This window comes from Mobula birostris, chromosome 26 (assembly GCF_030028105.1).
Source record: "Mobula birostris isolate sMobBir1 chromosome 26, sMobBir1.hap1, whole genome shotgun sequence".
Taxonomy (NCBI): Eukaryota; Metazoa; Chordata; class Chondrichthyes; order Myliobatiformes; family Myliobatidae; genus Mobula; species Mobula birostris.
In genome coordinates, this window is record NC_092395.1 from 18,894,650 (window position 1) to 18,907,592 (window position 12,943).

The 12,943-nt window shown below is 39.0% G+C and overlaps 1 protein-coding gene across 3 annotated transcripts in view; it reads right to left on the reverse strand.

Moving 5' to 3' along the window:
* The window catches only part of LOC140188352 (PWWP domain-containing DNA repair factor 3A-like), a 79,475-nt gene extending 67,312 nt beyond the window's left edge, over positions 1 to 12,163 (reverse strand). For 2 of the 3 annotated variants that reach the window (XM_072244532.1, XM_072244534.1), the window contains exon 1: positions 11,928 to 12,016. The gene's annotated coding sequence lies outside the window, so the exon portion shown is untranslated. Of the gene's footprint in view, positions 1 to 11,927 lie in introns of all 3 variants that reach the window. The other variant, XM_072244533.1, reaches the window with a different exon arrangement.
* Between the last annotated feature and the right edge of the window lie 780 nt (positions 12,164 to 12,943).

The window sequence follows — 12,943 nt, forward strand, 5'->3', positions numbered from 1 at the left end:
GAAACAGTGATTTACTTCTAGTCAGGATAGTGAGCAACTTCAGGTTTTCTATACCCTGTTGCCTATAAATTTCTTGCAGGGAGAGGTTACTGATTTGGAAATGCTGTTGGATTACCTTGCCAAATAACTACAATGGAGTTTGAAAAAAAAAGTGCACACTACAACCAAGAGTGCTGGTGGTGATGTGCATGCTAATTCATCACCCAGCTTTGTCCTGAATGGTGTTAAGGTCCTTGAGTGTTTGAGGCACAGCACACACCCAAGATTGGGGAGAGCTGGTGGATGGGCTCTAAGGTATCAGGTAGCAAGTCACTCAGAAAAAGGATACCCAAACTTGATCTGCCCTTGTACTCAAGCCATTTATGCGGCCAGTTCAGTTGAGCTTCTGGTCAATGGTGATGGTGGGGAACTTGGTTAATAATCCTGAATATCAAGAGTAGAGGAATAAACTTCTTTCTTGCTAGAGATGGTCATGGCTTATTAGCACAGGCAACACGTTACCTTGGTCTTGTTGCGGGCTGGCAAGGATTACTTCCCATTTGCTGTATTGAAAGCCAAGCTTAATATTACGTAATCATCAGCAAACATTTCCACTTCTGACTTTATGTTGGAAGGAAAACCATTGATGAAACAGTTAAGATAGGCTTAGGATACTGCCCCAAAATATTGCAGAAATGTTCTACAGTTGGGATGCCCAATCTCCAACAATCATGTTCTTTTGTGCAAGGCAGGACTTCAAACACTAAAGTGCTTTCCCTTAATGTCACTGACTTTTGTTTTACCAAAGTTGTGCAACTGGACCTGGTTGAAAGCTGCCTGGGAGCCAGAGGCTGTTGCTTTTACCTCTCGTCTGGGATTCAGTTCTTTGGACCACGTGTAAGCAAGTTAATAAATGAAAATTGTCTAATTTTGCCAAGGACTGAATGGCAATTAACGAATGAAATTTATCTTAAGTTGGTTTTGGTGAGCATAGAGCACCAAATGGAACCAAAAAACTATACGAGAAACTATACAAAAGCCAGAATAGGTGACAAACTGGCCTATTGGGCCACTGCCAACTGTTGGAAAGGCACTTTAAAATTAATTCCAATCCGTTGCATTGCCTCCAATGATCCTGCAAATTTATTGATTTCAATTATATATCCTGCTCTAAGTTACAACTAATCAATTTCCATTACTGTTTAGGAGGTACAATTCAGATCATAATAAATTCAGTGTATAACATTGGTTGTGCTGCCAAGAGTCTAAACTTAGTTGTGTTGTTTACTATAAATCACTTAACACAAGTAGCATCAACTTTAAAAAAATACATTCAAAGTTCTTGGGTTTGTAAGGAGTAATGTCAAATCATTAACAAAATACCAGTGTACACTGATCTTGCATAAATTGCTTTCATAACACAAGCCAAGAGTTATGGTTCAGGTTTTATGAAGATTGTTGCAATAGTCAGGATAATAATAGGCATCTGTTGGTCTCATGAGACCATGGATTTGCACCTTGGAAGGTTTCCAGGGCGCAGGCCTAGGAAAGGTTGTATGGAAGATCCGCACTTGCCCATGCTGCAAGTCTCCCCTCTCCATGCCACCGATGTTGTCCAAGGGAAGGGCATTAGGACTCACACAGCTTGGCACCGGCGTTGTCACACAGCAATGTGTGGTTATGTGCCTTGCTCAAGGGCAAAACACGCTGCCTCAGCCAAGGCTCGAACTAGCAACCTTCAAATCACTAGACGAAAATCTTAACCACCTGGCCACGCGCTAACAGAGTCAGGATAACTACAAAACTATTTAGTGAAAAAAGTGGGGGAAAAAATTGGCTTTCGTGCAATGCCCATTATTTTCTACTATTAGTCCAAATTTTCAGTGATAGAAGATAACACTTATTTTGATGCTGATATGATCTTTTTTGCTTGTCTCAAAGGTAGACACCTGCCAATAATCTGCATTTACAGACATTCCTCATGAACTGACAATTTTATTCATTTACACAGGAAAATAAGGGTGGGCTATACAACTGTGCAGCGCAGTGGGACAAGCACACTTCATTTAAAGACTGTGAATGTGCATCTTTTATTAGTTACTGCAGGAACAAAATTGATAGAACTCAACTAAAAAATAATGATCATAACAGTATGATTGGTGGGTCTCAGTGGAGATGTGGGCATCACCAGGTAGGGATTAGCTCCTGTAACATTGGCTGAAATACCTTGCAGAGATACAAGTAAACAAATGGTCAACTACCTTCATGAAAGGACAGAATAAGGCATCAGCGAAACAGCAGAAAAAAAAACAAGATCAATGAAAAATTTTAAATATTCAATTTTCTGAACTTTAGAAGAATCAACTTAACACAGCTGCACATTCAATCGAGTGGATGTAATAATGTGGTAATGCTTCAAAAAAAATAGGGAAACCACAGTAAAAGTCAAAGCAACTCTTACAAAACAGGATTTCACACCTGTTGCTTTTTTTGATAATTGTGACTATATATTCTGTATTATAACGTTTGATACTACAATTTCTTTGCCCTGCCGTTCATTTTTGTAGCATCAGGATTTACCTGCAGGTTAATTCAGCCAAATTAGGCACTGCTGCTGAACAATTATTTGACATTTACCTCAAATTATATTTGTGGACCAAACAGGATTTATTAAAAACCGTTATTCATCTTTTAATATTAGGAGGCTAATGAATATTGTTTATACCCCCTCATTTAACACTCTGGAATGTACTATTTCATTAGATGCTGAGAAAGCCTTTGATAGAGTTGAATGGCCTTATTTATTTAGGGTGTTCGAGAAATTTAATTTTAGTCCGATATTTATATCCTGGATTAAATTGTTATAATGGCGGTGCTGGCTCGAAGGGCCGAATGGCCTACTCCTGCACCTATTGTCTATCATACCCCTGTAGCTTCGGTTTGTACTAATAATCAAAGATCTCCCTTTTTTCGTCTATCTCGCGGTACTAGGCAAGGATGCCCTCTTAGTCCTTTATTATTTAATATTGGCCTTGAACCTTCAGCAATTGCTATCCTGACTTGCCCAACATTTTTGGTATTACCCGTGGAAATGAAATACATAAATTATCACTATATGCAGATGATTTGTTATTATATACTTCTAATCCGGAGAAGTCAATTCCTGTTATTTTGGCTTTGTTGGCTCAATTTAGTTATTTTTCTGGTTACAAATTAAACCTTAATAAGAGTGAATTATTTCCCCTAAATAAGCAGGTTCCTATTTATGGATGTCTACTATTTAAATTGGTTACTGCCTCTTTTATATATTTAGGGATTATAATTACGAAAAAGTATAAGGATTTATTTAAAGCTAATTTTTTTTTTACCTTTAATTGATCAGATTAAACTTTTGTTTACTAAATGATCACCAATGTCTTTGTCTTTGATCGGTCAGATCAATGCTATTAAGATGATTATTTTGCCTAAATTTCTATATGTATTTCAATCGGTTCCAATTTTCATTCCAAAATCTTTTTTTGATAATGTTGACTCAAAAATTTCTTCATATATATGGCAGAACAAAAACCCTAAGTAAAAAGCATTTACAGAAATCTAAAAAAGGGGGGGGGGGTTAGTGCTCCCGAATTTTAGATTTTATTACTGGGCAATTAATATTCGATACTTAAAATTTTGGTTACGAGACTTGGATGCAACTTCAAGTCCACATTGGGTAAACCTTGAATGTAATTCATTACGAGGGTTTTCTTTGGGTTCGGTTTTAGGGACTTCGCTTCCTTTCATTCTTTTTAAACTGTATAAACAAATGAATAATCCAATAGTTAAGCATACTTTACATATATGGTTTCAATTTCGAAAATTTTTTGGGTTGAACCAATTTATTTTAGCAAGTCCTATTATATCTAATTTCTTTTTTCAACTTTCCACTATGGATCAAGCTTACTTAGATTGGAAAAATCAAAGGTATAGTACGATTTCGTGATTTATTTTTGGATAATTGTTTTATGTCCTTTGATCAACTATCTAATAAATATAATTTACCTAGATCTCACTTTTTTTTAAGATATCTACAGGATAGAAACTTTTTAATTACTGTTTCTCCTAATTTTGCACACTTACATCCAATGGATATTTTGGAAAAAATTTTAGATTTAAATCTCTCTCAGAAGGGTGTTGTAGCAATTATTTATAATATAATAATGAATTTATGTCCTGATGTATCTAATAAAATTAAAACTGATTGGGAAAGGGATCTTAAGATTATTGTACCGATTGAAAAATGGGAAAAAATTCTTCAGTTAGTTAATTCATCTTCTATATGTGCTAAACATGCGTTGATACAGTTTAAAGTAGTGCACAAGGCACATATGTCTAAAGATAAACTATGTTGTTATTACTCTTATATAAATCCTATATGTGATAGATGTCACTCCGAGATAGCTTCTTTAACTCACATGTTTTGGTCATGTACTTTGTTGAAAAAATATTGGAAAGATATCTTTGATATTATTTCAACGGTTTTGAATATAGACTTACAACCTCACCCAATTACTGCTATTTTTGGGTTACCAATGATAGAATCAAATCATTTAACCTCTTCAGCTCGTTGGATGATTGCATTTCTTACTTTAATAGCTAGAAGATCCATTTTGCTGAATTGGAAAGAGATTAATCCTCCTACCATATTTCATTGGTTTTCACAAACTATGTTGTGTTTAAATTTGGAAAAAATTAGAAGTGTTGCTTATGACCCCTCTATTAAATTCGAAAAGACTTGGAGGTCATTTATTCAGCATTTTCATATGATGCAATTTGACCATTTCCAAACTTATTTTACTTCTCTGTAATGTTGGTTGAGAGGAATGGAGTCGTCGACACTAGGGTTTTCTTTTCTCCCATTTCTTACGACATTAAAACAGCCCAGATCTTTTTCTTTTAGTTTAGTTGATTAATTCTGTTTAGATTAGTTTATTTTGGGGAGGGGGGTTATTATTTTTTTTCCTTTTTCATGATTTCTGTTTAGATATTTTTCTTTGTTCTATATTATTCATTGGTATCCTATATGATCGGGAGTTTTATCATTTAAGTATTATTTGGCTTTATAATCACTCATGTTAATTATAACAATGTATTCCCAATAACTTTGTACTACTACTACTATGTCATGTTTATATCTTTATGAAACTAATAAAAAGATCGAAAAGAAAGAAAAAGAAAGACAATCAGAATTAGTGAAAAGGGAAACTTGACTGAAACTTATTCAGCTAAAACCTGCAGCATTTATATTGATGCAGTGGTTTATTTTTTATCTACCGAAGGCAAGCTGCACAAATTAAGCCTAATAAAAATGGACAACAATCCAAAAGGTTATGTTGACTTGGGGTTGGGGAGTGGATGGGAGAAGAGAAATGGGTAAAAGCCTTAAGGAATCTCACGTAGCATTTTCCATTACCTCAATTCCTCCCAAAATGCTACAGCAAGCTATTTTTGCTGTAATTACTGTTGTAGCTACCACAAGTGTCTTGAATTACTTGCAGATTAATGACATGAAGGTATACTGCCAGAACTCTGGATGTACTGAATGTTGTGGACAGATAAAATAGGAAACCAGCAAGAAGAACATTACAACACCTCCACTGGTTTTAGAGGTGGGAAAAACAAATGGTAATTTCATCACAAGGTCAGAAACAGAGGCAATTTAGAAGTTGAATTAGACAACCCTTGTTATGAAAAGCACAAGAGAAATTTAGCTTGGGTCAATTACAAGTCTGAAATGAGGAATAGTTTGTGACAATGCTCCTGAGAAAGGCCAAGACAATAGGTTGAGAGCTGGCAGAGGAATCAGCATGCAAAACCTGACCAGAGTGCTTTAGGGGCAGTGTGTTAGAAAATGCTAAGAGTGAGTAAACAGATTCTTAGAAAATGCAACCCCCCCCTCCGCAATATTACAGCAGTTTGGGTGATAGAAATTCACCTTAATGGAGTTCACTAATTACTACCAAAAATTCTGAGATGTAGAATGAAAATTCAGTCTCATGGAATTGTGTGAATTTCAGTTTTTGAATTCCGTCAATTTTAAGTTTTTCCAACTTGCCTTCTCGACACATGCACAGACAAGATGACTTTAAATTACAGAAAATCAGAAGTCAAACAGAAACAGAACTCGTTTTTATGCATGGGTAGTGTGCAATGGACATTAAGAAACCAATACTGAGCAACGCTGGCTATGAATGAATAGGCAAAACTAGACCACTATATGTGTTCCTTTGATTATTTTTTATAGATCAAAAGTTTTATCCATAGGGATGATAAAGTATGTAAAGGGTTAACACGGTCAGTTAAAAATAGCAGGCTGTTTTTCCTGCAAAAAACCTGATGATCAACAGATATGCTAATTTTGCTATTCAATGCTGAGCAATATTTCTTCTCAAAGTTAACTAGTTAGTGTTTCAGGATGCTTGTCTCCTTGTGCAGTCACGCGCAGAGATAAGACCACTCTGGTCTGTTCTGTGTGTAAGAGTTTCTTCTTTCATGTTACTTGCTAAGGCTAATAATGAAATGGCTTCTCTGTAGTGTATAATGAAATGGCTCCTCTGTAATGTTAACTGATGAGGTAATGTTCTCTGTAGCGGCATGTTTGGGTTATAATTAGTGGTAACAGGACTTGTATTTATTTGCTAACCAACTGGGATAGATGTTATTCTTTCTGTCTGTGTGAAAGCTGTTAGTTTGTACGGGCTTGGCGGAGAAGGCGCGAGGAAGATGAAGAGAGAAGACGTGGCTTGAATCTGTGAGAATAATGAAATGCTTATTTAAACTTCTGCAGGTGTAAACTATAGTCTGAGTCACTTAACCAAACTCAAGAATTCTACATTTCTCCCAATATAGTACATCTCCCATCCTCTGGCTCATTATTAGAACATAGAAACCTACAGTATATTACAGGCCCTTCATCCCAACCATGTAACCTACTCTAGAAACTGCCTTGAACATCCCTAGAGCACAGCCCTCTATTTTTCTAAGCTCCATGTACTATCTAAGAGGCTCTTAGAAGATCCTATTGTATCCACTTCCACCACTGCCGCTGGCAGTGCATTCCACGCACCCACCACTCTGTGAAGATCTTACTCCTGACATCTCCTCTGTACCTACTTCCAAGCACATTAAAACTGTGCCCTCTCGTGTTAGCCACTTCACACTTACCTGGGTTGAAGTCCATCTGCCACTTCACAGCCCAGTTTGGCATCCTATCAATGTCCCGCTGTAACCTCTGACAACCCTCCAGATTGTCCACAACACCCCCAATTTTTGTGTCATCAGCAAACTTACTAACCCACCCTTCTACTTCTTCATCCAGGTCATTGATAAAAAAGAAATCACAAAGAGGAAGGGTCCCAGAACAGATCCCTGCAGAATACCACTGGAGACCGACCTCCATACAGAATACGAACCATCTACAACCACCCTTTGTCTTCTGTGGGCAAGCCAACTCTGGATCCACAAAGCAAGGTCTCCTTGGATCCCATGCCTCCTTACTTTCTGAAGGAACCTTATCAAATGCCTTACTGAAATCCATATACACTACATCCACTGCTCTACCTTCAAAGTGTTTTGTTACATCCTCAACGAATTCAATCAAGCTCGTAAGGCACGACCTGCCCTTGACAAAGACACGCTGACTATCCCTAATCAGATTATGTTTCTCCAAATTCTCATAAATCCTGCCTCTCAGGATCTTCAACAACTTGCCCACCACTGAAGTCAGACTCACTGGTCTATAATTTCCTGGGTTATCTCTACTCCCTTTCTGGAACAAAGGAACAACATTTTCAACCTTCCAATCCTCTGGTACTTCTCCTGTCCCTATTGATGAGGCAAAGATCACCACAAGAGGCTCAGCAATCTCCTCCCTCATTTCCCACAGTAGCCTGGGGTATAATTCATCCGGTCCCGGTGACTTATCCAACTTAATGCTTTTCAAAAGCTCGAGCACATCCTCTTTCTTAATGTCTATATGCTCAAGCATCTCAGTCTGCTGTAAGTCATCCCCACAATTGCCAAGGTCTTTTTCCCTGGTGAATCCATTAAGTACCTCCACTACCTCCTCTGACTCCATGCACATGTTTCCACTATGGCACCTGATTGGTCCTATTCTCACACGGCTCATCCTCTTGCTCTCCACATACTCGTAGAATGTCTTGGGTCTTCCTTAATCCTGCTCACTAAGGCCTTCTCATGGCCCCTTCTGGCTCTCCTAATTCCATTCTTAAGCTCCTTCCTAGCAACCTTGTAATTTTCTAGAGCTCCAACAGTACCTAGCTTCATAAACCTTTCGTAAGCTTTTCTTCTTAACTAGATTTTCTACAACCTTTGTACACCATGGTTCTTTAACTCTTCCATCCTTTCCCTGCCTCAATGGAACATACCTATGCAGAACTCCATGCAAATATTTCCTGAACATTTGCCACATTTTTGCCGTGCATTTCCCTGAGAACATCAGCGCCCAATTTATGCTCCCAAGTTCCTGCCTAATAGCATCATATTTCCCCCTACCCCAATTAAATGCTTTCCCCAATTGTCCCTGTTACTATTGGGGGGGAGGGGTCGATAAAAAGCACCCAGTAGTTATTGCCCCTTTCCTGTTTCTGACTTCACCCACACTGACTCAGTGGACTATCCTCCCATGACTTCCTTCTTTCCTGCAGCTGTGACACTAGCCCTAATTAGCAACGCTACACTCCCACCTCTTCTGCCTCCCTCTCTGTTCTTTTTTAAACACCTAAAGCCCAGCACACTCAGCAGCCATTCCTGCCCCAGAGACATCCAAGTCTCTAATGGCCACAACGTCACAGTTTCATGTATTGATCCACACTCCAAGTTCATCCGCCTTGTTTATGATAATCCTTGCATTATAGTTACATTCTCAGATATTGAGGCCACAGGATTCCCTCCCACACAATCACTCCACATTTCTCTTTCCATGAGACTTCCATTAAAATCTATTTCAATATTTCAAAGATATTTTAACATCTGGAGGGGGAGGGAACGTCGACTCAGACCTTGAGAGGCCTGCGTTGGGCATTTTCATGCCTTACAAGGCACATCTAACATCTATTTTATAATCTATATATTTTAACATCTATTTTAGCCTAACCCTTCCTAAGATCATAAGATATAGGTGCAGAAATACAGCATTTGGCCCATCAAGTATCCTCCACTATTCCAACATGGGTGATTTATTCTCCCATTCTCCTGTCAGCTGGGCCCAATCTAATGGCTTGGCCTCCACAGCCACCTGTGGCAATGAGTTCCACAGATTCACCACCCTCTGGCTAAAGAAATTCCTCTTCATAACCATATAACAATTACAGCACGGAAACAGGCCATCTCGGCCCTTCTAGTCCGTGCCGAACTCTTACTCTCATCTAGTCCCACTGACCTGCACTCAGCCCATAACCCTCCATTCCTTTCCTGTCCATGTATCTATCCAATTTGACTTCAAATGACAACATCGAACCTGCCTCAACCAGTTCTGCTGGAAGCTCGTTTCACACAGCTACCACTCTTTGAGTAAAGAAGTTCCCCCTCATGTTACCCCTAAACTTTTGCCCTTTAACTCTCAACTCATGTCCTCTTGTTTGAATCTCCCCTACTCTCAATGGAAAAAGCCTATCCACGTCAACTCTATCTATCCCCCTCATAATTTTAAATACTTCTATCAAGTCCCCCCTCAACCTCCTACATTCCAAAGAATAAAGACCCAACTTGTTCAACCTTTCTCTGTAACTTCGGTGATGAAACCCAGGTAACATTCTCGTAAATCTTCTCTGTACTCGCTATTTTGTTGACACCTTTCCCATAATTCGGTGACCAAAACTGTACACAGGGATACTCCAAATTTGGCCTCACCAATGCCTTGTACAATTTCAACATTACATCTCAACTCCTATACTCAATGCTCCGATTTATAAAGGCCAGCATACGAAAAGCTTTCTTCACCACCCTATCCACATGGGATTCCACCTTCAGGGAACTATGCACCATTATTCCTAGATCCCTCTGTTCTACTGCATTCTTCAATGCCCTACCATTTACCATGTATGTCCTTTCATCTAAAAGGTACATCATTCTATCCTAAGGCTGTGCCCTGTGGTCCTAGACTTCCCTACTATAGGAAACATCCACTCCATGTCCACTCTATCCAGGCTTTTCAATACTTGACAGATTTCAATCAGGTCCCCCCATCATTCTTCTAAACACCAGCAAGTACAGGTCCAGAACCAAACACTCCTCATATGTTAACTTTATTTCAAGGATCATTCTTGCGAACCTCCTCTAGATCAGGGTCTCCAACCTTTTTTACGCCATGGACCAATATCATTAAGCAGTGGATCCGTGGAGCACCATTTGGGAACCCCTGCTAGACTCTCTCCAATGCCAACACATCAATATGGGTCCCAAAACTGCTCACGATACTACCTTAAAAAAAAATCACCGTATGAGATCCTAAATTAAAAGCAGCTTGATAAAAGCATATTTGTATTGGTGAAGAGCTTATAAAAAAAATTAATGACAGATTTCTAGAATGTTGTTGCCATCAAAATGTATTTTCCCACAGGAATGTTGCTTTTTAAACATTAACTACAGAAAAAGAAAATAATTTTCAAGAATATTTTGTATTGTGAACTGTCAACATATACAAGACTTTAAAAAACTAAAATACCAAGGGATTAATATTTACAGTAATTTTCTATTCATGGTTTGGTTCGATATGTAAAATGTATTCTTATAAATGTTATTGCTGATAAACCATTAAGAGCACTCGTCTGGAGCAGTTCCACTGTAAACAGCTGTAGTCGCAACTTCCTGACTAGTCTGGTGAATCAAAATACACTTTTGTTTTAGATTAGCACATTCAAAATTGAAGGTCATATTGCAGCTCCTGGAGATTACAAAGCTCGTATACTCCCCTCGGCCAGTCTTCAGAACGTCCAAGGCCAGACAAGCAGTTTAAATAGGAAAAGTGACTTTGGTTCAGAAAAAAGACTGACTAACCTTTAATGATTACATTATCTAGAAGGCAACTTACTAACTTCTATACATTTTTAAAAACACAATTGTTCCATCTTGTGAGAATGTTAAACTTTGTTTACATATCAGGTTATTAATCTGTCAGGTGACATTCCAGTTGAAATATTTTACACATAAAACATAAACGCCCTTGCAACAGTCAAAACTCAAAGACTGACTCATCAAGAGAGCAAACTAGCTGATCATTATTACATTGCTATGAAATAGCAAGCTGTGTGCAAACTGGCTGTTATCTTAAGTGTAATTTTTAAAAAAAAAATTCAAGTTAGTGGAATAAGACTGACCTAACCAGAGTAGCAGTCATTAGAATAGTGGTTTAGATATTGTTCAAATTTTGAATCCTACTCTAGCTGGGGATTCAAATTCAACTAGTTAAATACATCAGGAAAAAAGGCCTGCTGTATCAGCAATGAGATCATTAGATAACAACTCGAGCACACTCGTGTTCTTCCTTCGAGGAAAAATCTACTGGACGCATGCAACTCCATCGTCTGAAATAGTCATTTAGCTCAGAAGGGGAGGGGGCAATTAGTAATTAAATAGTGCCTAGACACTAACATACATACCCTGTGAAGAAAAAACTAAAACCTTTTGTTTGAAAGCTTAGGACTAATATTTTATAGCAGTATTGTATAAACACACGTTCACAGAACAACTGATTTCTGACGAGAAAAGTACCCGTTAAACTTTAAAAGACTTTAACGATCCGAATTGATTTTTTTACTTCTACTTCCCTTTCCCATCCTTGGAGAAAAGCGCATTACTGGTCCGAATTCTTTTAAAAAATAATAATTATGATGAAACAAGAACTTGACCACCAGCACCCAGTTCCCAAAGTGAAAGTATTGAGGAGTTACCCAATGGCTCCCAAACACTGAGAGCAGGCGAGATCAATGGCCCACCTTCCACTCTTCTCCCGCTCAGCAAGCATACAACTGCTTTCGCTTCCAGACCCCGATGGAAGAATAAGGCAGGGCCGCTTCGGTTGTCTAAAACCAGCGCTCCAACTGCACTTCCAGCGGCGCTCAAGTTCCAACCACAGGAAAGAAACTACGTAAGTGTGAGAGGCCGTCTCCTTCCGGGTAACAAGACGAGCCGAGGCCTCTCCCCCTCGCACGTCACAACGTCCGATCGCATGTACGTCCGCGGTCCCGATCGGAAAACGGCACGTCACAACGTCCGATCGCATGTACGTCCGCGGTCCCGATCGGAGAATGCACGTCACAACGTCCAATCGTATATACGTCCGTAGTCCATATCGGAGAACGGCACGTCACAACGTCCGATCGCATGTACGTCCGTAGTCCATATCGGAGAACGGCACTCACAACGTCCGATCGCATATACGTCCGTAGTCCATATCAGAGAACGGCACGTCACAACGTCCGATCGCATATACGTCTGTTATTCATATTGGAGAACGTGACATCACAACGTCCAATTGCATATACATCCGTAGTCCAGATTGGAGAATGTGACGTCATAACGTCCAATCGCATATACGTCCGTAGTCCAGATTGGAGAAGGGCACGTCACAACGTCCAATCGTATATATGTCCGTAGTCCAGATCGGAGAACGTGACGTAGCGGACATAACAAATCTTGTGTATCACGCGTCTCTTGACTGTAGTAGCGTTATCTCTCTGTTTAATTTTCTTTTGAAAATATTACCGTAAAGTGCATCGTGGCTTCCAAGTGCAGCAAAACCACTCCTAGTGATAGCAGCAGCAAGAGGCAAAGGAAAAATATTGATTTGGAAGTGAAACATAAGATTATTAAACAATATGAAGGTGGGAAACCAGTGAATGGTATTGCTCGGGATTCAGGCATGTCACACTTGACAATCATGACGATCCTGAAAAACAAAGGGAAA